This window comes from Grammomys surdaster, unplaced genomic scaffold (genome assembly GCF_004785775.1).
Source record: "Grammomys surdaster isolate TR1022 unplaced genomic scaffold, NIH_TR_1.0 1166, whole genome shotgun sequence".
Taxonomy (NCBI): domain Eukaryota; kingdom Metazoa; phylum Chordata; class Mammalia; order Rodentia; family Muridae; genus Grammomys; species Grammomys surdaster.
This window is the reverse complement of record NW_021605585.1, coordinates 2,329,292-2,353,901: the sequence shown is the minus strand read 5'-3', so window position 1 is coordinate 2,353,901 and position 24,610 is coordinate 2,329,292. Positions and strand designations below refer to the sequence as shown.

At 42.6% G+C, this 24,610-nt stretch overlaps 1 long non-coding RNA gene across 1 annotated transcript in view; it reads right to left on the bottom strand.

Annotated features, from left to right (window-relative positions):
* LOC114635201 overlaps positions 1-17,603 on the bottom strand; it is a 43,041-nt gene extending 25,438 nt beyond the window's left edge. Inside the window, exon 1 of the long non-coding RNA XR_003713432.1 lies at positions 17,511-17,603. This is a non-coding gene — a long non-coding RNA (uncharacterized LOC114635201). The remainder of the gene's footprint in view (positions 1-17,510) is intronic.
* Between the last annotated feature and the right edge of the window lie 7,007 nt (positions 17,604-24,610).

Here is a 24,610-nt window from a genome sequence, read left to right as displayed (position 1 = left end):
TGAAAAATAGAGTACTGAATCTCACAAACAAACTCTTAACTGGCAGGGGCATTAATCCTTAGGCTCCTGGTTGAGGGGAGTCATTGGATCCTGGAGGTGAAAGGGAAAGTTTTAACAGCTGTTGGATTGGACCCAGTCAGTATGCCTATCCACACCCTGGCAATGCCTCATCGTGATATCTGTCATCTTTCTCTAAGTTTGCAACAGCTGAACACTGCTGCTGAAATTCTAAGTCAAATTTTGTTGGTCATAAATACAGAGGCCTCATCAACCAAAAATGTTCAAAGCGTGTAGAAGGCATCCATAAAATGCCAGTGTTGAAAGTGTGGAGAAAATCATTTTCAGTTTGAGCTCAGATGCAGAGCATCAACAAGAATAAGAGCAGACCCTTCCAGTCCACAGAGTAGACAATCCAGTTACCATCCAACAACCCAGTCCATCAGCTGACCCAAATCCTTCTTAAATGCTACCTAAGGTCCTCAGTGAGGGTTGCAAGGCCTTCAGTGGCTGTACACCAGCTGCTTTGTTTTAGGGATGAAATAATGGGGCTCAATTGGGACAGTGGCCATGTTCAAGGTCTTCAGACAATACATGGTGAAACCAAGACAAATGTATACCCTGACTTCAGAGCTGGTGTCCCTGCAGCACACCAACACTCTGAGAAGTGTCACAGTATATAAAGTTCCCAGAATGGGGACCTTCTGAGTACTATGGGAATCTTTCTGCATTTGTCTATGAAAGCTGGAGAACCTATATGTCCTTAGGTTCTTGCATAAGAAAGGGAGAAACCCTGGCCTGGGCTAGCTCTCCAAAAGTGGTACTTAAGAGTGTAGAATTCTAGACTTTTATCCCATCTTGGACACTGATTTTTGTATGTGATATATTTTGGCTCCACACTGAAGACTGTTTGAACCCCTTGGAAGACAGTGCCTAAAAATGAAGACAAATGGAGGTAATTTCCTCTCCTCAAGAGTGTTCCAAGGAGTACAAGTAAGCACCGATGCCCTGCATTTATCCAAAGCTCGCTCTTCATTTAGATATATATATAGGCATGGAAATGAAATGCCATATGCGTCCACTAGAGACAGACAGTTTCAACTCCTGGGATCTACGTGTGCATAGACATGGTCAATTAAAGCTACAGCACCCCTTTTTGACTTTCAACAGCAACACTCCAGTGCTTGTTGTCCTCTGTCTATAGACAATTTGTGTGTTGTCATTTCTTGTGTGTGCCAGGGTTGTACTAGGGCATGTGTTCTATTTCACTCCGGGAGAAGATGCTGATGCATGAAGGTCATAATTACTAAGAAAAACCAAAAAAGGAAAGCAATGTAAAGCCAAAGACCAGGGCTTCAGCAGCTGCTTTTTAGGGTCAACTCAAGGGCATGACCCAACAACGGAGTCTAAGGAAGTGAGGAAAGTGTGGCCGGCTTCCAGACCATTTTGTTCTGTTAATTTACTGGCTTACCTCTCCTATCATCTGGTTCCTTTTGTTAAACTCATCATTCTGAAACATTATACCATGTCTGCTCTTCTCTGTGTCCACTATTCTCTCAACACACACACACACACACACACACACACAGAGCCTATTTATATAGATTCAGCGTTTAACACAAATTCTTCAAAGGTCCATTACCACTGACCTCCTTTTCTCAAAAATACCAGGCCCTCTATTCCATGGCCTCTCCCACTTTTCATGGTATACACATTTTCAAAACCATCATTGAAATGTGAGCAGCTCATGAGTCTCTGAGCTCCTTGATGCCAAGACCCTTCTTGCTATTTAGCCACCCCCTCAACAAAGCCTAGCATCTAGAACCAAGGATTCATACAATTGATAACTAACTACTTGTCAGGACAACAAGTATTCAAAACTTTACCAGTTCATCTCTTGCTAACAGCGCCTTAAACGCCTGTCTCAATCACTTATCAACTCTCCTGCTGCCCTTCATGTCTAACCTGTGTTTTCCCACAGTCCCCTACTTCACTGCACTTAGTTCCCATGAGCCTAGCTGGTTTCCTGATCCAGATCCCATGTTTACACAAACTTCACACTACAAGATGTATCTAAAAGAACTGAGCTAGCTCCCTTGAACTCCTCACTGAGCATTCAGTACCCATTCTGTATTTCTGTAGCATCCTGTATCCAGTATTAGCTTCTGCTCTGGTCACCTACCTAAACACCTTCCATGGAGACTCCATTTATAGGTGAGGCTCAGATAATATTGGAAGGCAAATCAAAGGACAAGGGGATCCCTTAAGAGATGCTGAGCTTCTCAAGAATACAAATCCTACAGAACCCCCACTAGCACAGTAGTTGGTGGTGCACCTAGTAGGTACTCCTCATGAGTTGGCTTGAAAACCATTCTCCTTTGGATGTGGTATAAGGAGCCGAAGAAGTGACTTCCCTTCGGCCCCTGCCTGGTCCCTGGGACTGGAGCAGACACAGAGTCGGTCTGCTCCTGTCCTGTGGAGAAACTGAATCCTGAGTCATCCAGGAGCCACTGCACTCAGAGCAGCTGGTAAGAACTCCATCCCACTCCCTAAGCCCCAGAAATACATCTGGGAGCCAGGGACATCCTGGGCACAGCAGCTACCCAAACCCCGCCCCTCCGGAATTCCACTTCCCTTCGGCCTCTGCCTGGTCCCTTGGACTGGAGCAGACACAGAGTCGGTCTGCTCCTGTCCTGTGGAGAAACTGAATCCTGAGTCATCCAGGAGCCACTGCACTCAGAGCAGCTGGTAAGAACTCCATCTCACTCCCTAAGCCCCAGAAATACATCTGGGAGCCAGGGACATCCAGGGCACAGCAGCTACCCAAACCCCGCCCCTCCGGAATTCCACTTCCCTTCGGCCCCTGCCTGGTCCCTTGGACTGGAGCAGACACAGAGTCGGTCTGCTCCTGTCCTGTGGAGAAACTGAATCCTGAGTCATCCAGGAGCCACAGCACTCAGAGCAGCTGGTAAGAACTCCATCTCACTCCCTAAGCCCCAGAAATACATCTGGGAGCCAGGGACATCTAGGGCACAGCAGCTACCCAAACCCTGCCCCTCCGGAATTCCACTTCCCTTCGGCCCCTGCCTGGTCCCTGGGACTGGAGCAGACACAGAGTAGGTCTGCTCCTGTCCTGTGGAGAAACTGAATCCTGAGTCATCGAGAAGCCACTACACTCAGAGCAGCTGAAACTGAATTCTGAGCCATCAGGGACCCACTGCACTCAGAGCAGCTGGAGCCACTGCACTCAGAGCAGCTGACACAGAGTTGGTCTGCTCCTGTCCTGTGGAGAAACTGAATCCTGAGTCATCTAGGAGCCACTGCACTCAGAGCAGCTGAAACTGAATCCTGAGTCATCGAGAACCCACTGCACTCAGAGCAGCCGAGGAGCCACTGCACTCAGAACAGAAGGATTACCAGATCCAAGAGGTGGCCTGAGTCCCAGGAGTTCTTCCACCCGGGAGATTAGGGGCATAAGACCACAGAGACCTCTGGACTCCGAGGAGCTCTGCAATAAGCAAGATAACTGGAAATACAGATTCCAATCTTACACAGAGAGGGCAGGTACCACTAGAGTTACCCAGATGGCGAAAGGCAAGCGCAAGAACATAAGCAACAGAAACCAAAGTTTCTTGGCATCATCAGTGCCCAGTTCTCCCAATATAGCAAGCCCTGAACACCCCTTCACACCTGAAAAGCAGGATTCAGAATTAAAATCACTTCTCATGATGATGATAGAGGATTATAAGAAGGAATTAAGTAACTCCCTTAAAGAAATACAGGAGAGTACAAGTAAACAGATAGAAGCCCTTAAAGAGGAATCACAGAAATCCCTTAAAGAAATGCAAGAAAACACAAAGAAGGAATTAAACAAAAACATTCAGGATCTGAAAATGGAAATAGAAACAATAAAGAAAGTTCAAAGGGAGACAACCATGGAGATAGAAAACCTAAGAAAGAGATCAGGAGTCACAGACGCAAGCATCACCAACCGAATACAAGAGATAGAAGAGAGAATCTCAAATGCAGAAGATACGGTGGAAAATATTGACACAGTTGTCAAAGAAAATGAAAAAAGCAAAAAACTCCTAACTCAAAACATCCAGGAAATCCAGGACACAATGAGAAGACCAAACCTAAGGATAATAGGTATAGATGAGAATGAAGATTCCCAACTTAAAGGGCCAGTAAATATCTTCAACAAAATCATTGAGGAAAATTTCCCTAACCTAAAGAACAAGATGCCCATAAACATACAAGAAGCCTACAGAACACCAAATAGACTAGACCAGAAAAGAAATACCTCCCGTCACATAATAATCAAAACATCAGATGCACAAAACAAAGAAAAAATACTAAAAGCAGTAAGGGAAAAAGGTCAAGTAACATATAAAGGCAGACCTATAAGAATTACACCAGACTTCTCACCAGAGACTATAAAAGCCAGAAGAGCCTGGACGGACATCATACAGACCCTAAGAGAACACAATTGCCAGCCCAGATTACTATACCCAGCAAAACTCTCAATCAATATAGATGGTGAAACCAAGATATTCCATGACAAAACCAAATTTGCACAATATCTTCCCACAAACCCAGCACTTCAAAGGATAATGGATGGAAAACGCCAACACAAGGAGGGAAACTACAACCTAGAAAAAGCAAGGAAGTAATCTTCCAACAACCCCAAAAGAAGATAACTATACAAACATAACTTTACCTCTAATAACAAAAATAACAGGAAGCCACAATCATTTTTCCTTAATATCTCTTAACATCAATGGTCTCAATTCCCCAATAAAAAGACGCAGACTAGCAGACTGGATACACAAACAAGACCCAGAATTTTGCTGCATACAAGAAACACACCTCAGTGACAAAGACAGACACTACCTCAGAATAAAAGGGTGGAAAACAATTTTCCAAGCCAATGGTCCCAAGAAACAAGCTGGAGTAGCCATTCTAATATCAAATAAAATCGACTTCCATCCAAAATTAATCAAAAAAGATAAGGAAGGACACTTCATACTCATCAAAGGAAAAAGCTACCAAGGTGAACTCTCAATTCTGAACATCTATGCCCCAAATGCAAGGGCACCTACATACATAAAAGAAACTTTACTAAAGCTCAAAACACACATTACACCTCACACAATAATAGTGGGGGATTTCAACACCCCACTCTCAGCAATGGACAGATCATGGAAACAGAAACTAAACCGAGACACTTTGACATTAACAGAAGTTATGAACCGAATGGACTTAACAGACATCTATAGAACATTTCATCCTAAAACAAAAGAATATACCTTTTTCTCAGCACCTCATGGTACCTTCTCCAAAATAGACCATATAATTGGTCACAAAACAAGTCTCTACAGATACAAAAAGATTGAAATAATCCCTTGCCTCTTATCAGATCACCATGGAATAAGACTGGTCTTTAATAATGACAAAACCAATGGAAAACCCATGTGCACATGGAAACTGAACAACTCTCTACTCAATGATGACTTGGTCAAGGAAGAAATAAAGAAAGAAATTAAAGACTTTTTAGATTTCAATGAAAATGAGGACACATCATACCAAAACTTGTGGGACTCCATGAAGGCAGTGCTAAGAGGAAAACTCATAGCTCTAAGTGCCTACAAAAAGAAACTGGAAAGAGCACACACTAACAAGTTGACTGCACAACTAAAAGCCCTAGAACAAAAAGAAGCAAATACACCCAGGAGGAGTAGAAGGCAGGAAATAATCAAACTCAGGGCTGAAATCAACCAAATAGAAACTGAAAGAACAATACAAAATATCAATAAAACCAGGAGTTGGTTCTTTGAGAAAATCAACAAGATAGATAAACCGTTAGCCAGATTAACCAGAGGGCACAGAGAGAGTATCCAAATTAATAAAATCAGAACTGAAAAGGGAGACATAACAACAGAAACGGAAGAAATTAAAAAAATCATCAGATCCTACTACAAAGGCCTATACTCAACAAAACTGGAAAACCTGGATGAAATGGACAATTTCCTAGACAGATACCAGGTACCAAAATTAAACCAGGAGCAGATAAACCATCTAAATAGTCCCATAACCCCTCAGGAAATAGCAGCAGTCATCAAAAGTCTCCCCACTAAAAAAAGCCCAGGACCAGATGGTTTTAGTGCTGAATTCTATCAGACCTTCAAGGAAGACCTAATACCAATTCTCTTCAAACTATTCCACAAAATAGAGACAGAAGGAACACTACCCAATTCGTTCTATGAAGCTACAATTACACTCATTCCCAAACCCCACAAGGACCCAACAAAGAAAGAGAACTTCAGACCAATCTCCCTTATGAACATCGATGCAAAAATACTCAATAAAATTCTAGCAAACCGAATCCAAGACCACATCAAAACAATCATCCATCATGATCAAGTAGGTTTTATCCCAGGAATGCAGGGATGGTTCAATATTCGGAAATCCATCAATGTAATCCACTATATAAACAAACTTAAAGAAAAAAACCATATGATTATCTCACTAGATGCTGAGAAAGCATTTGACAAAATTCAACATCCCTTCATGATAAAAGTCTTGGAAAGATCAGGAATTCAAGGCCCCTACCTAAACATAGTAAAAGCAATTTACAGCAAACCAGTAGCCAACATCAAGCTAAATGGAGAGAAACTTGAAGCAATCCCACTAAGATCAGGGACTAGACAAGGCTGCCCACTCTCCCCCTACCTATTCAATATAGTACTGGAAGTCTTAGCCAGAGCAATTAGACAACAAAAAGAAGTCAAAGGGATACAAATAGGAAAGGAAGAAGTCAAAATATCGCTATTTGCAGATGATATGATAGTATACTTAAGTGACCCCCAAACTTCCACCAGAGAACTCCTAAACCTGATAAACAACTTCAGCAAAGTGGCTGGTTATAAAATCAACTCAAACAAATCAGTAGCCTTCCTCTACATGAAAGATAAACAGACTGAAAAAGAAATTAGGGAAATGACACCCTTCACAATAGTTGCAAATAATATAAAATACCTTGGTGTGAATCTAACCAAGCAAGTGAAAGACCTGTATGACAAGAACTTCAAGTCTCTGAAGAAAGAAATTGAAGAAGATCTCAGAAGATGGAAAGATCTCCCATGCTCATGGATTGGCAGGATTAATATAATAAAAATGGCCATCTTGCCAAAAGCAATCTACAGATTCAATGCAAACCCCATTAAAATCCCAACTCAATTCTTCACAGAGTTAGAAAAGGAAATTCTCAAATTCATATGGAATAACAAAAAACCTAGGATAGCGAAAACTATTCTCAACAATAAAAGAACTTCGGGAGGAATCACCATCCCTGACCTCAAGCTGTACTACAGAGCAATAGTGATAAAAACTACCTGGTATTGGTACAGAGACAGGCAGGAAGATCAATGGAATAGAATTGAAGACCCAGAAATGAACCCACACTCCTATGGTCACTTGATCTTTGACAAAGGAGCTAAAACTGTCCAGTGGAAAAAGGACAGCATTTTCAACAAATGGTGCTGGTTCAACTGGAGGACAACATGTAGAAGAATGAAAATTGATCCATTCTTATCCCCTTGTACAAAGCTCAAATCTAAGTGGATAAAGGACCTCCACATAAAACCAGATACACTGAAACTAATAGAAGAGAAGGTGGGGAAAAGCCTCGAATACTTGGGCACAGGGGAAAAGTTCCTGAACAGAACTCCAATGACATATGCTCTAAGATCGAGAATTGACAAATGGGACTTCATAAAATTGCAGTTTCTGTAAGGCAAAGGACACTGTCAATAGGACAAAACGACAACCAACAAATTGGGAAAAGATCTTTACCAATCCTTCATCTGATAGAGGGCTAATATCCAATATATACAAAGAACTCAAGAAATTAGACTCCAGGCAACCAAATTACCCTATTAAAAAATGGGGTATAGAGCTTAACAAAGAATTTTCAACAGAAGAAACTCGAATGGCCGAGAAGCACCTAAAGAAATGCTCGGCATCCTTAGTCGTCAGGGAAATGCAAATCAAAACAACCCTGAGATTCCATCTCACACCAGTCAGAATGGCTAAGATTAAAAACTCAGGTGATAGTAGATGCTGGCGAGGGTGTGGAGAAAGAGGAACACTCCTCCATTGTTGGTGGGACTGCAAGATGGTGCAACCACTTTGGAAATCAGTGTGGCGGTTCCTCAGAAAATTGGACATAGCATTACCCGAGGATCCAGCTATACCACTCCTAGGCATATACCCAGAAGGTGCTCGAACATATAATAAGGACATATGCTCAACTATGTTCATAGCAGCCTTATTTATAATAGCCAGGAGCTGGAAAGAACCCAGATGTCCTTCAACTGAGGAATGGATTAAAAAAATGTGGTATATTTACACAATGGAGTATTACTCAGCTATTAAAAACAATGAATTTGAGAGGTTCCTAGGTAAATGGATGGAACTAGAAATTATCATACTGAGTGAGGTAAGCCAATCACAAAAGAACACACATGGTATTCACTCACTGATTATTGGATATTAGCCCAGAACCTTAAAATGCCCAAGATGCAACTCACAGGCCACATGAAGTCCATAAAGAAGGAAGACCAAGTGGGGGTGATTCGGTCCTTCTTAGAAGGAGCAACAAAATACTCAAGGGAGCAAATATGGAGACAAAGCGAGGGACAAAAACTGAAGGAGGGGCCGTCTGAAGACCTTTCCACCTGAGTATCCATCCCATGTGCAGTCACCAAAGGTAGATGCTGATGTGGAAGTCAGGAAGTGCATGCTGATAAGAGCCTGATATGGATGTCTCCTCAGAGGTCTTCAAGAGTCTGACATATTCAGAGGCAGATGCTCACAACTAGCCATTGAAGTGATCATGGGGTTCTCAATGGAAGAGTTAGAGTGAAGACTGAAGGAGCTGAAAGGATTTGTGGCCCCATGAGGAGAGCAACAATACCAACCAACCACAGCTCCCAGGGTCTAAACCACCAGCCTGGGAGCACTTATGGAGGGATCCAGGGCCTTAGCTGAATATATAAGAGTGAAGGGCCCTGCTGGGCACAGGTGGAAGATGAGATCCTTGACCTCATGAAGGCTGGACGCCCCAGGGGGTGGGAGTTTTGAGGGTGGGGAGGTGGGAGTGGGGGGGTAGATAGAGGTTACATCCACAAAGAAGAAGGAGGAGGTGTGAGGGGATTGGGGGTTCCTGGGTGGGTGGGGGATGGGGTAAGGGGACAACATATGAAATGTAAATAAAACATCCAATAAAAAAATTAAAAAAAAAAATAAAATAAAATTCAAATATTGTGGAAAAATAAGAAACTCAAAAAAAAAAAAAAAAAAAGGAGCCGAAGAAGGATTATACAACACTAGTCTTTGAAATTTGACAGCCATACATACATATTGCCTTGCGAAAAGTCTTAACCCCACTGAGGATGTCATTGTCTATGACCAGTGTGAAGGGGAATGGATGTCAACAAGTTCTGCATTGGCTGAGCTCACAAGACAGATTCAATCCCCATCACATTTCTCCTCCCTTATTGTCCAAGAATCATGGACACCAACTTCTGGGAATTCAAGAGCAATACGTGAATTAGAACCCAGATACCTTTTTTTCATGTTTCCAGTCAGCCAGCATATGATAAAACTTATGCCCTGTCGTTCCTTCTCAAACTGTACACTCTGTTGGAGGGAAAGGTGGCCAGAATCGCCTCAAAGATGACTCTGTTCAGTGACTAAGGCAAGGAGGTACTGATAGTGGGAAGCAGGTGGGGGCGAAGAGGAAATGAGTGCACACTGTATCTCGCAACAAGCGTCAACACAAAGAGATCTGATCTGCTACTTATTGTACCTCTGACACCACACAGACTGAAGCCTGGGTGCTTCCTTATGTAGTCTGCCTTATTTCGTAGTATTCTTCCTATATGCCTCTCAGTTCGAACACTGAGCATACTCTGTTCTCTAGGGTCGGTTAGATAGGTATTGAACACTTGAATATCACTATGGATGGATTGGATTTTTAAGTACATCTTGTATCCTCAACTAGTGTGTATCTACTAGGCTCCAGACTGTCTCTTTCACGCATGGTTACACTTTGACATCCCTAAGCATTGGGCAAGCAGCATGTCTGCCTATGAGCACAAGGTATCTTCTCACCTAACCACATTCAGCTCCTCTGCTAGTTAACTGTGCCACCATCTACCTAGTTACCCAAGCTAGAAACCATCTTTTGGACCCATGTTTCTCCTGGATTGTCAGTCACCCCGATGTCCAGATGAACACCAGTTCCAGGATTTCTCATATCTTTTACCTTTCCCCTCTACAGTGATGTTGACAAGTTACCATCACCACCCATCATGACTGTTTCTCCCCTCTTCTCACTTAACTCCCTGCCTCCTGGTCTCCCTCTCTCCCTCACCTGTTTTTCAGATTGTGGAAGGAACAATACATTCAAATTTGATTTATAATCTTGCCATGCTTCAGTTTGCCATCCTCCGAACCCCCTCCTGTTCTCACAGGATGGTCCAGATCCAGACTTTCCATCATAAAACACCTCTGTACCCACTGGTTTGGCCTGCTGACCCCACCCCACAACCTCATACATACAGTGGCACACCTTAGAGTCCAGCCAGCCCTCCAAGTCCCACACCACACTACACCCTTCCCACTTCTGAATATTCCAATACACCACTTCTTCTCTCAGGTGTGCACTTCTCAGGCAAAACTTTCCATCCATTACATTTCACTTGCATTCTCTCTCCCATCGGGCCCCCTGCTGTGCTGGTTTGATTATGCCTTTCTTTCCCATGGACTGAGAGATCCTTGGAAACCCACTCAACAAATATTTGTTGAAAATGTGAATTGTCAAAGGCAGACACGGAGTCATAAAGCCTATTTTACTCTATGTTCTATGACCCCCAGTGTTCTATCCATAACGCGGTGTGTGATCTCAACAGCACCCAAGCATTGTAGTCTCAGATCTGCCATATTGTTTTCCAGACAGATAGGTCACACTGCTGCCTCAATAATCAGCAGGGGATACTGCTGGGTTAGTTTTGCTAAGGAAGGGTTGTGGGTCCACCTACACAACAAAGGCTGTTCTTAGAAACTCAGGTTAAAGTCACAAAACTGCCCAAACCAGTGTCCAGAGTCAAGCAGGGCCACTAGGACAGGACCCTACAGGACCTCAGCATAATCATGGCTGTCCTCTACCCACTGGGTGCTCTTTTGAAGCCACTCACCCAAGAATGTCCACAGCCTTCAGGCAGGCAGAGGGTGATATATCTGCCCAAAGAAAGCCACCCACAGTCTCACCTCTTCTAGGTCACCGTTCCACAACCGTCTCTTCCCTTCCAGTACCACCCACACTTGAGGTGCCACCCACAAGTGCTGTTTCTCTTTCTCTCTCTCTCCTGTCCCCTCCCTCTCCTAGCACCCCTCCCCCATACACACAAGCACACACACACACACGCACACACACACATACACATGCCTCAGCCTGTCTGTCTGCAGACCATACATAGTACTACATGTCAGAAGACAGCATCTTTGTTTCAGCAATGTCAATGGCTCTCGTCTCTCAGGCTCTAGTATCAGACTGCCTGTCACTGAACAGCTTCTGTAGTGAGAAGACCTGAGCATAGTTTTCTCTGGGAAAACTATGATCTTCTCTGGCCCTCACTTTTCTTATTTATAGGATAGCACTGAGGGCTTTGCTTACAACATCCTTTCTAGTCCTGCCAAGATGCATTAAGACAGGTTTTGCAAATGTGCCTCAAGAGTGTAGGTACAAAGTAAACATATAAGATCCATAAAAATAAAAGGCCAGTGGACATCAGGTTCTATCTCTAAGAAACAGTAGCCTTTCAAATAAAAAAGGACAACTAAATTCCAAGCAGTTATTAGATGCAAATTATGTGAAAGGGATCTCTACAGTCATAACTAGTTTATGCTGTATTTGAATACTTTAATGTATATATTTGAAGACAAATGTTCCACATTTCAGCATTAAATGTAGGTTAGTACATTTTACACATATGGGAAAAGAAACAATATTTGCCTATGTACAGATGCGTGTCATTTTGAGAGAAAACACCACTTGCCTAAGAGTCAGGAATAAAGCATAACAAAAGAGATGGATTTTGGAGGAAAATAATATACATACATACAAATATATACACAGATTCAAATCCTGGCTTCTTCATTCACTTTTTGATTTAGGATAATTTATAAGCTAACTAGTCTCAATTTCCCCATATTAAAAGAGAAAGAAATTATGAAGATAATCTCATAGTTTTCCTTGTAAATTGTACAAAAACATACTACATGCAAAAATATAATGTGTAGAGCAGAGAGGGCCCGGTGCATGCCATCATCGCCTCCTGTGTTCTCTCTCTCTCTCTCTCTCTCTCTCTCTCTCTCTCTCTCTCTCTCTGACACAAGATGTGGCCTGGGGCAAGTCACTGACCCTTGGAGAGGCCTTTTGCATCTCTAGGGACAGGTGGACTTGATGATCCTCTGGATTCCTTCCAGACTTCAGATGCCGTGATATCATATTTCAAATATCTATTTTGTGCTTGGGCGTGAGTTTAACTAATGAACAGCTACAAGGGGAAGCCCCTGCAGCCTAGCGTTCATTCCGTTTCCAAGGCATTTCCTTTCTCTGAAAGTGCCAGTTGCTCCCTCTCATATTTTCAATACAAGGCCCATTGATGACCACAAACAGGAATGCCCAGTGCAGCTGCGGGCCCACTTGAGCCCTCCAAGCCGACGCTCAGGCCTCTTTGTGGGCTCTGTGTTCCCAAAGCCTGTTGTTGGAGTGATTCTGGAATCCTCAACACCTGCACACCAGCTTCCTGAGCAGAGCCATTGGCCCCACCCCCGCCCACCCTCCATCTCTATTTGCATCTGAAATGCAGCTGCTCTGGCCCCTGAAAAGGGACAACCAGAGGGACAGGACATCTCCTTGTTTGGTCTCCCTGAATGAGTCCAAGCCAGTTTGAAGCTCCTCTGAGGAGAGCCTTCTGTGGCTTTGCCATTGTGTTTAAATGAGCTTCATCTGCAAGAGAATTTTTTTTTTATTAAAATAAAATGAAACGACCACAAAAAAGACCACAGCAAAAGACATCTGGTCTTTCGATGAAAGCTTTTCCCTCCTCTTGAATTATACTAAAAAGAAAAAAGACAAAGAGTGGGTGGGGCCTCATTTGTACTGCACCGCCCCCTCCCAAAGAAAAGCAATACAAACAAAATTATCTCATGCTGGCCACAAAGGAGTATGGGACCTCATAGTCCCAGAAACAAGAGACCAGAGGAGAAAGACAAAAAGTCTCTCCCATTTCTCCAGCATTGTCTGCACGTTCCTCACCAGAAACCTTTAATCCTGGTTGCTTTTTATGAAAGAATGTCAGATCTTATATTCTCTGTGCACATTTCATAGATAAAATACTTACAAACTGTTTAGCCATTATGAAACTCTTCCCTGGCAACTCTTTATTGAGTACCATAGGTGGGTGTGATCCAGGCGGCACCTGGCAAATATTTTGAGAAACAATGATGTATAGGACCAAACCCCCAAATCTTTATGTCCACACTGAACTCATACCTGTCTCCCAATAGCTGCTGCCTCTCTGCTGGGTTTCCTGCCTCTCTGAATAGCACCCTGTACCCACATCAAATTCCTGGTTATCAACCTCAAAGGTTCCTTCCTGCTAAAGCACGTGACATCTACCCCACTGCCCTACTGCCAAGATCTGTCAGTGGGCTGCCTAAGCATCTCCTAATATCTTCTGTTCCCACCTTGACCATCATGGTTGTCTGATTCCAGGCTACTTTCCTCTCTTAGTTGACCTGTGTCTAGACAGGCCCCACAGCCCCATTGTTATCAGTGATCACCCCTTGAACAAAACACTAAGTAGTTCTAGGTTGGAGGCTAATCCCCCAATGTGGCTTCTCAAGGGCTCACGAGATGGATTCTCCCTCCTGCTTTCCTAACCCTACCAACTCTGTTACTCCAGACCAACCCAACTTCCTCCAAGTACTCCACCTATCTGTGTTCCCTGGGGCTCTGACACATTGATTCTTTTCTCTCCCTGGAGCACTCCCCTGATTCTGCCTAGAATTCACTTCAGCTGCTACCCTTCCGGGCAATGGTCCCTGACCTCAGCTACCATTCCATGTCTTCCGATACTCCATCACTCGGTAAGGTGCTCTCAGGGCACCATCATCAACTGTCACATGCCACTTCTTCAGTTTCATTTTATCACTTAATAGTCCAGTTTCTTTGCTGAAGAGTCTGATAACAACAGCAGGGCATCGATCTTCTATCAGAAATTAATTAACACAGTTCCAGCTCCTCAACTGCTACTCCCATGCTTCTGTCCTTGTGCTGAAAAGATCACTTTCAACAAAAAGCAAAACAAAACAAAATCCTACATGTTTGAAAAATGGGATTCTTCCCCTGGGCTTTTAGGTTTATTCAAAAATGGCACATTAGCACACACTAGAAACTACAATTTCATTTCTTGCTCAGACAGTATATCTATTTACACGAACAGCAACCTGAGGCTCCTTTACATGCAAATTCACCCTTAAGAGAGCTGATCACCTGACTTTCGACCCCCTCCACACACCCTCCTATCATGAAGTTCCCTTGCTCAGGCAACACAGGTTGTTGTCCTGTGGAAGGCATTCTGTGATTTTCTTAGGCAGTCTCTTCTGCAGCCTCTCTGATGCCGGCACCCTTTCTTCTCTACTGTCCTGTGAAGGAACAGTATAACAGACAGGTGATGGAACTGGCTGTGCTCACACTGTGGGGTGTGACAACACTGGCTCATCATCTCCACTCTGCAACTCAAATGGGCTAACTTTGTGTTTCTACGCTAGGACCTCCTCTAAGAGAGCGGAAATCTCGAAAGAGGACTGTTGCATACAGCAGGAAGTGTCTTTCTCAGCTTGAGAACCTTGGTAGAACCATAAAAAACAAAGGCAACGGGTTTCAAAGCCCAGCCCTGCTGGCAGGCTCGAATGGAGAGAAACAGCTGGAAAGCCAGCTGGGCAGTTCTATTCCCCCCTTCTAAAGTTACCATTCTCATCATCTACCCAGGCTGGCACTTGGCTGGCTGACCTTCCATGTCTGCTATCCACCACATAACTTCTTCAGAGTCAAGGGAACCACCAACATTTTAAGGTAACAATTATAAAAACAGTAGCAACAGTAGCAACTGCCTTCCTGGTTAAAAACTCAACCATTTCCTTCCAGGCCCAACGAACAGAATAAATTGTTCTACACTGTTGTTTTATGATTTGCCAGTAGCTGAGTGGCAATTCCTTTGTTTCTTTTCTGCTCACCTCACATTCTTTCTCCAGTTTTATTTCCTTAGGAAGTAGAAAAGGCACTAGCTTTTAAAGCCAGACAATGACAGAGTTTTAATCAAAGACAGTCTACCAGGTTGCTACCTGTGGCTCAGTAAGGCAGGCTGAATTTGCTTGCCACTAACCCCCCTTCACATACCATAATTCTAGAAGTTAAAATCTAGGCTTAGAGAGAATTGACATGAAGACTCCAGGCTGAGGTCCATGCTCTTGAAATTCACTTGAAATTAAACCAACACTCCTTGTCACAAGGTGGGCCAAGAGAAACTGGTTCTCTCTTCCACCCTGGGTTCAAACATATGGATTTTGGAGCAGGAAGAGAACAAGGACTAGTAAAGGTGACAGAATAATAATCAGTTGACTTTATTCAGAATCAATATTGTGAAAACAAATATTATCATATATAATATATTTAATTTATATATAACATATATAAATTATATCATATAATTATAATATTATATATTAATTATATATATAATTTAATGTACAGTTGTTGTTTTTTTTAACCAGTGTTTTATAGAGAGAATCATTGTCTCTCCTGAAAGCACACATAGCTCATTCCTGCTCTTGCAACTATTTGCATAGCTGTGACATCCCAAGAGACGTCAATTCAAAACCTCACAGCTATGGGTTCTGAGAAAGCACAGTGAAATAAATGTAGGCTGTGGCATCTCAGAGCAGGAAGTGATGGGAAGAACCAGACCTCAGCCTTTTGACAAAGAATTGGGAGAACAGTGACATTTCATATGCCTTCCCCAACATTTCCTTTACCCTCTTTGCCCTGTGTAGAGGACAAGAAAATGCTGTTTAAAAGTGTGTCCAATGGTTGAGTTGTGTGTTCTCTGCGGATTGCCTTTTTGGTAAGGGAAAGACAGTGACTAATGCAGTCAAAGGAGAACAGCTTCAGCAGGGGTACAGGTAGCCTCGCCTGCGGTATGTTGAAAGCAGCAGCAATGTCTAAACTCTGATGCATGAGCCCCTGAACTTTCAACAGAGGAGGAAAAGAAAAAACATACAAAAAAATCCCCTCACATATCCTGCTGACATCCTAGCATCTCAAAGTTCAGTGCAAAGCAAACATCAGTGTGAATCTTATGGCTACCTGCAGAATAATGATGGCATGGATACTCTCCATTTCAGGGCTAAGGGGTTTAAGTATTACGAAAGTCAACATGATGTTCCTATCAAACTAGGTAAAGATGCAAACAGCATCTTGACTAGCTAGCACACAAACTGACATTAAGAAGGACAGAACATTAGCAAAATAGGAGGCCACAATGAAATAGCAGAAGGGGTCTTCAAGGTAGGAGAGACAAATCATGTCTAAAGAGATGACCTTCATAACTGTGAACCAAGAAGAGCACAAGCAGGAGGAGGAACAGCCTGTGTGAAGCCTCTGAGGCAGGAAAGAGAGTGGCCACTACGGGAGAGTGGGGGGGGGCAGGCTTACGAAAGAAGTGTACATGAAGTTAAGAGGGAGCTGAGAGGAGTAGGTCATCTCTCATTGTATGCGTATGAATTTCTCAATGAAATGGCAGGATAATTTTTTAAAAGACACATTGCTGGAAACGAAGAGGCTATATTAAAAAATAGAAGCCATAGGAGGAACTCGGCACTTCTATGTAGGTGAGGAGGACAGAGGGAAGCCATCAGAAAGTTTTAAACAGGGACGTGACTTGATCTAGTTAACATGCTGTTTTAAATGACCTTGTCTACTGCTCGAAACAGATTGGATGGAACAAGGAAATTGCTCCTGATGTCCTCACAGGAAGTTGTTGAGCAGAGCTCCAGGACGGATCAGTAGTGACTGACTCAAACTACAGGCCCTTTCTCTAAATCAAATAACAATTGTTTATGATTTATAGTCTTAAAAACACACATCGTATTTTTCAGATGTCTTATCTTATCTTATTATCTTATCTTATTTTATCTTAATTATCTTATTTTATTATTATCTTATCTTAGCTGACAAAAGTTATAGATGGTTGCTACAAGGACGTGCAAATTATAGACGATGTTCCTGGTCTCCCTTTTCTCCCTCCCAGATGTTCCCAATGGTGGTTGAGATGTGTCGGAACAAAAAGCGATACAATATAGGTCACTTGCATTGCGCTCACCTACACAGCTTCAACCTCATTACACAGCAGCAGCACCAAATGTCAGCGGCAGGAAGTATCTAGCAAGAATTAACCACACTTTTTTTTTCATCCAAACTCCAGAGTCACACACATTTACAGTTGGTTTGACCAGGGTTGTAGGTGGGTGGAGTGGCTTCTCACATTTTTTAACCAATAGGATTTTATGGCAGTCATCAAAACAACAGCCTTTCCACAGCTGACCTTTCATGACAGAGGGTTTGAAGGGAAGAAAAGCAAGGAGGGAGAAAACATGGACTTTGCTCATTTGTCATTCTAGTAGCCGAGCACTGGATGGGTCTAATGTTGCAGACACATTAATTTGATTAAGATACAATCCATGGGTCATTCAGGCATATAAAGTACTCTTGCTTAATTGCAAAATTAACAATGGAACGGGATAAATCATTACCAAACTGGAGGTTATTCTGGGATTCATGGACTATTTTTTTCCCTTCACCCAACTCATTTTAAAGTTGGTTTTAAACCAACTCCATCTAAAGTTGGTTTTGACACTTGGTTAAACAATAAATCTGGACTAAAGCAACAGTGGGCATATGTCAGCTCTTCAGGGCATCAGCAAAGGGAACGTAGGCACACTGAGAATGGGAGTACTGGTAAACCCATCTTTGTAAGATGGGTTCCTTACAAAGATGCTTCCTGTAGTCCCAGTGCCTCCCGTATTCCTAATCATTACATGATTCACAGGACTTGGGAACCCATCCATCACCTCAAGAAATCTCTGAAGACTGAAGGCTGAAACTTAGCTTCCATTTCTTATCACCTTGGATATTTTTTTCAGACTAGCCTAATTTTGAAGCTTAAGCAACTTTTGTCCAATCACTTATTGACTATTATACTCCAAGCACCATGATAAATGATGAATGAACAAAAAAAAAAAAAGCAAATCTCTCTCTCTCTCTCTCTCTCTCTCTGCTTTTTTTTTTTTTTTTTTTGGATTTTTGAGACAGGATTTCTCTGTGTAGCCCTGGCTGTCCTGGAACTCACTCAGTAGACCAGGCTGGCCTCGAACTCAGAAATCTGCCTGCCTCTGCCTCCCAAGTGCTGGGATTAAAGGTGTGGGCCACCACCGCCCAGCTCAATCCCTTTCTCAACAAGCTTCTAGCCTAATCAGTCACTGCATTCTTTCCTTTTGTGATTACATAAAAAGCACCTAGCTACTCAACAGAGTCCACCGATGTGCTAGAGCAGCAAAACTTGAATAGACCATAAAGACAAAAACAATCTCTCAGGGAATGGATATGGTTTGAATTGGCCTTACATTGAAGTAGAAAGAGTTGGCCATGAAGAGAGGAGAGGAGAGAGGAAAGAACAATCCCCTCACAGACAGTCCCAGTAGGTTCTTGTGGTCATGTGAGAGTGGAAAACCTATCCCGTCTCATACAGAAGAAAGAATTCTGGATTCAAGTTCAGGAGACATTGTCCTATATCTATGGCCTTGAGCAGGGCACTTCACTTCCAACTACCTTGATTTCTTCATCTACAGAACGAGAATAAAGACCATGCAACGGGTAGTTTTATGTCAACTTGATCCAAACTATAGTCATCTGAGAGGAAGGAACCTCACTTGAGAAAAAGGCCTACAAAACATTGGGCTAGAAGTAAGCCAGTAGAGTATTTTCATAATTGGTAATTGATGTTATAGGGCCCAGCCATTTAGGTCTTATGTTTTGTAAGAAAGGAGACTGGGCAAACCATGAAGATCAAGCCAGTAAGCAGCACTCCTTCATGGCCTTTGTATCAGCTTCTGCCTCCAGGTTTGCATTTAGTTTGAGTTCCTACCATGACTTCCCTCAATGAACTCTGGATATGTAAGCTAAGTAAACCCTTTCCTCCCCAAGTTGGTTTTGGTCACGGTGTTTCATCAGAGCAATAGTAACCCTGACTAAGACAGAAATTCAAACCGGGATTGTGGGGTACTTCTGTGACAAGCTTGACCATGCTGTCTTTGGGAGGATTGTAGAAGGACTTTGGGCTAGAAAAGGCATTGACTGTTAAGAGTTCAGTGGGCAGTTCTGTAGGAGCTGAGAAGATAAGAATGTTGAGGCCAATGCAGGTGATAGAGACCTAGGTTGTGAAGTTTCAAAGGGAAGTTTAATTCTCTTCCACGGCCATTTACTATTTTGAGTTAAGATTTTGTGGTTCTCAGTTGTAACTGGAGAATTAGCTCTGGTTAGCAAAAAAAAAACCAAACAAACAAAAACAAAAAACAAAACAAAACAAAAAAAACCAGCACCACTATAGTGAAAACTTACTTTAGTAGGACAATTGATACTGGTTAGTTGGAGCTCAGAAATTATTGGTGATTAAGAAGATACCAGAATCATGGAAGGGAAATATGGAAAATAACATTTCCTCAGGGTCAGCAGACAGAGCTGTGTACCATAGGTTGCCAAGTTTGTACCTTGTGCCAGCAGCCAAACACTGCAGTAGTGTGTAAAATTCTCCTACGTGGTAATGGTTTAGAAGGCAAGGACCAGTCATGGAGATCAGCTGGAGCTTGGTACTCTTCTGGGTTAGAAGAGACCATTGGTGAAAGTGCAGCCATGGGAGCAGTTGAAGACAAAGGATTGAAGTGGTCATGAAGAGAGTTGAGGCTTGATATCATGAAGAAAGCATGAGAGAGGCTATTGGTGAATGCAGCCCAGTGGAAATAGAAGGCCCTAGAAGTTTACTACTACAGGATGACTGCCAAGAGCCAAGAACAAACAGTATCAACCTTTGTTGTGTCAGTGGAGCTGACCCGAACATTGAAGCAAATCTGTATGTAAAGCAGAAGGTGGAGTCAGAGCAGTGACCTAAGCCCTTTGGTGGAGCTCAGAAGATCATGAGTGAATCACACATTGAACATTGATTTATTTACACTATTGGATTTTGGTTTGGTTTTGATCTGATTGCATCTGTGCCCGGTGTTTTTCCTCTCTTAGATTAAGAAAGTATTTATTTTTTTATTGTTCTGGATCCTACAGTTGGGAGACTTTGAACATTCAAAGAGATTTTGGAATTTTACAGAGATTTTGTATTTTAAAAGAGACTGGATATTTTTAAAGAGATAGCTTGTAAAGTGTTTGAATTTGTAAGGCCATGGAACATCTTCAGTGTATAAAAACTCTTATCTTGTAATGTCGATGTTAACGTGCCATCTTGGGGATGAACAAGAAAGTAAAGTTTATAGCTTAACAGAGATGTATTTATGTGTCAATTTGACAGGCTAACTGTACAGGCTAGTTTTATGTCAGTTTGACACAAGCTATAGTCATCTGAGAGGTGAGAACCTCAATTGAGAAAAAGTCTCAGAAGAGTGGACAAGCCTGTGGTGCATTTTCTATATTAGTCTGCCTTGGCTTCCCTCAGTGAGCTGTGTCTTGGGATATGTAAGCCAAATGGAATCTTTCCCCCCAAGTCACTTTGGTCTTGGTTTTCCTCACAGTCATAGTAACCCTGACTAATACAGAAATGTTGACCTCTTTCCCGTCTACTTCATGGGTCCTTTTGAGAGCCAGTGAAATGATACATACAAATTTCAATGAACGTGTAAGGAAATGCTAGGCTTCAAATCCTTTTTGATATCTATGGAGCAGAGACATCACCTCAAAGGAGTTATTAGACACAGACAGCAAGCCACCCACCAGCTGACATTTGGAAGACCATTTATTCTGTGCTCTTGCAAATGATTTTTGTTGCCAATACAGCAACAGATTCACCATCTGAGAATTTCTCAGAGCCAATGGTCACATGGAGAACAAGTGACATGTGACTTTTGTTATAGTCTCCACCAGCTCTTTCAGCCCTGTTGTTTCTCAACTATCTCATACAGTATCCTGTAGTCATGTCCCACAATGCATCCTGCCTTATTTCTGATTTATAGAATCAAAGTAATCCTTTTAGTAATAAATGCAGTCCCAAGAGATCTGTAAGATAGGTCAAGAGCATTTCAAAGAGGGCTTGCCTCTGGAACCCCAAACACTTTTGAGTTTAAAAAAAATTAAGAAATGAAAAAAGAGAACTAGTTATTGCCTTGAAAAGATACATCACTGTATGATACTTAAGATGAAACTCAAAAATTATGGAGATCTTGCTTTCCTGAGCTCTATACCCAAAGGCTTGAGGTGTTTGAGGTACTCACAGACACCAATAGACAATTTTATCACTGGTAAGTTATTCTTTTGCAGAATGCCAAGGCTCCATTCTTTTTATTTTGAAGTGAGATACTCTTTGAAACATGACATGTCAGTGGTGACAGTAGCTTAGAGCCAGAGCAGGCCGTGACATTTGTTTCAGTCATCCCAGATGGCAACTTCATGTCTTTGTTCTTCTGGTCTTAGTGAAAAGAAAAAGCTTGTCCACTCTGTGTGGACAGTCCAGAGGACTGAGTGGGCAAATTAGCTCGACTCTGTAGCTTGAAGCACACTCATTTACATTCCCAACTTTGAGCTCTTTTAAGAGTTAACTCAGAAGATAGATGTGATCTCTACAATTTCTTCCAGTTCTGGTAGTATGAAAAACTAGAATTCCCCCTTCTGTATTCCATTAACTTTGCAAGAGCCAATAGCCATGCAGAAGAGGATCATTTAGGATCCTCTTTTCCCTCCCATCTAAAAGGAAGCTGATATCTAAACTATAGAGTCCTTGGGAGCTTTAGATGTGATAATATGCCTACAAGGAAACTTTTAGCCAAAACTTAGAAAGAAAGCTGCCCCCACACACCATGTCGCAAGTTCTTATCATCTTCATGGTCTGGGTACATGGTCACTGACCTACTGTTGACCACAATCAACTCCATGGTCAAATATAAGAATAATGTTGTAAGTTTTCTTATTTTGCCCAAGGGTCATGTGGAAAGTCTATCAAGTTTTCTGTTCCTTCTGGTCTGGAACCTTGTGACCATGGCCTACAGTTTGCTTCAGGTATCTGAGATAGAGCCCACAGGAGTACTAACCTATGTAGAGAAGGACAAGGCATGGTATCGCATACTTTTACTCTCAGAATTTGGGAGGCAGATTTGGGTGGATCTCTATGACTCAGAGATCAACCTGGTCTTGACAGTGATTTCTAGGCTGATAAAATGATATAGTAAGGTCCCATCTCAAAGCAAAAACAAAGCAACCTCTTTGCTCCATTATCTTTGAGTGTGTAAAGGAGTTCTCTGTCCCTGTGATAGCAGAGGAGAGAATGCAGGAGATGGGAAATCTGAAACCTAGAATCAATAAGGGTAGGTGCTTTTGGTTTTACTCTGCATAAGCACTGGAGGATGAGCACTCCTCGGCTACAGCAATGCCACTGGAGAAGGCCCTAGGAATGTGTTTTACTTGTTCATTGTTCTCATCCCTTGAAGAACCTGAAGGAAAAAAAATCAGAAACTTCCGTTGGCTCTTGCCTATTTAATGAAGTCAAACAATCTTCAGGAACAAAGAGTGCAGCTCCAGTTCGGCTTTTAATTAGGTTCAGGAGCCCTTGTTTCAAACTAGCCTGGTACCCAAAGCTGTTCACTGTCTGTTCTGAAGGAGGTGAAAATGCAAGGGCCTTTTGCTTTGTGGAGTCACAGTAAGGTATCCCTCTAGCATCGAGGTCCTATGGGGGAAATGTCACTCTGAGTAACCTGGGCACAACGTTAGAATGCCAGAGCTTGTAAAAAGTTTTTGAAGAAAGTTAATTTAGATCAAGTTTAATGGTGTGGTTGTTGATAGCCAACTCTGTGAACGTAGGCCAGTTCCTCCAAATCAACAGCAGAAAAAATAAGGACTTTGGAGTTAAATAGACCCTGAATGATAGCCTGTGCTCATCTGAGCGTCTGTGCGAGTTACCTCAGGACTGGCGGCTTCTGTCCCTACATTTGTGATACAGATAGCCTTGTATGACTTGGAGGATGACTGAAGAGAGTAAATGGGTCCTATGAGCTGAGCGTGCTTCAATGCTTCTCCCCTTTCCTCTCAATTGCAAGACAATGCAAATCTCCCCCTCCCCCCCACCCCCCCGGCCCGCCCCACGCCCCCCCCCCCAGGTTGAGCAATGGCCCAAAGGGATATGGTGATACCGAGGTCAGGACCTTAACTCCTGGCTTTGCAGTCGGGCCCTGCTCCCTTCCTGGCCACGTGACCACAGGCAAGTCCCAGAGCCTCTTTGTTTGCATTCAGAGTGAGTCTGCTGTGAGAGGCTTCTCCATAGGATTACCGGCAGGTCTAAATTAGAAAGTGTACAAAAAGCCCTTGCCTAGTGCCTGGCACACGGTAAATGTCCAATAAATTATTAGCTAATAACGGCGGCAATAACATCTGAGAGTGCATTGTAAAATTTAAAAATCCTCTAAGACGTCTCTCTTCAATCCTTTTTGGAAAGAATGCGTCGATGTTAGCAGTGCTTATGTAAATGTAAGTGGTTATTATTTATGTAGGAGAACATTACTGAGTATTATTCAGGAAGAGGGAGAGAACAATGTAAGGGAAAAAAGAAATTTATGACAGGCTTCTTGGAGGAAAGGGGAGCACGTCACATCACAGCCATCAACACAGAGCGTCCCTGCACACTCGGGCAGTGCAGACTGCAAGCATTATTGGGCTTTCAAAGGAGAAAGGGAGGAAAGGAAGGGGCTGGGAGAGAGAGAAGTTGAAAAGTCTCATTCTACCGTCTCTAAAATGCATCCTAAAACTATATTTATTAAACAGAATCTCACTAAATACACAGCCCCAGGGAGGTAGCTGAGAGGCTGCCTTCAGGAAGACTGTGGAACAATGAAGACCTGGCAGTAAACACACAGCAACTGATTAAAGGCAGAAAGGGGGGCATTGGATCCTTTGGCCATTAGTTGGGTGTCTTTATGGAGTTTACTCTCCTTATTATACTGCTTGACGTTTCTAAAAAGGGACACTGGGTGGTTGGCCTCACAAAACGAATTATTCACAAAGGATATTGAACAATTAAAGTAAATGGAAATGCCAAAGACCAGCAATAGCATGATTATTGAACTGAACATCAGAGTCAACTCAGAGCTTCCTAGTAGTCGGTTCAATAGAAGAAACCCATCTTTCTCCTTTCATGTTTTGTAAATATCCATGTCCTCTTAA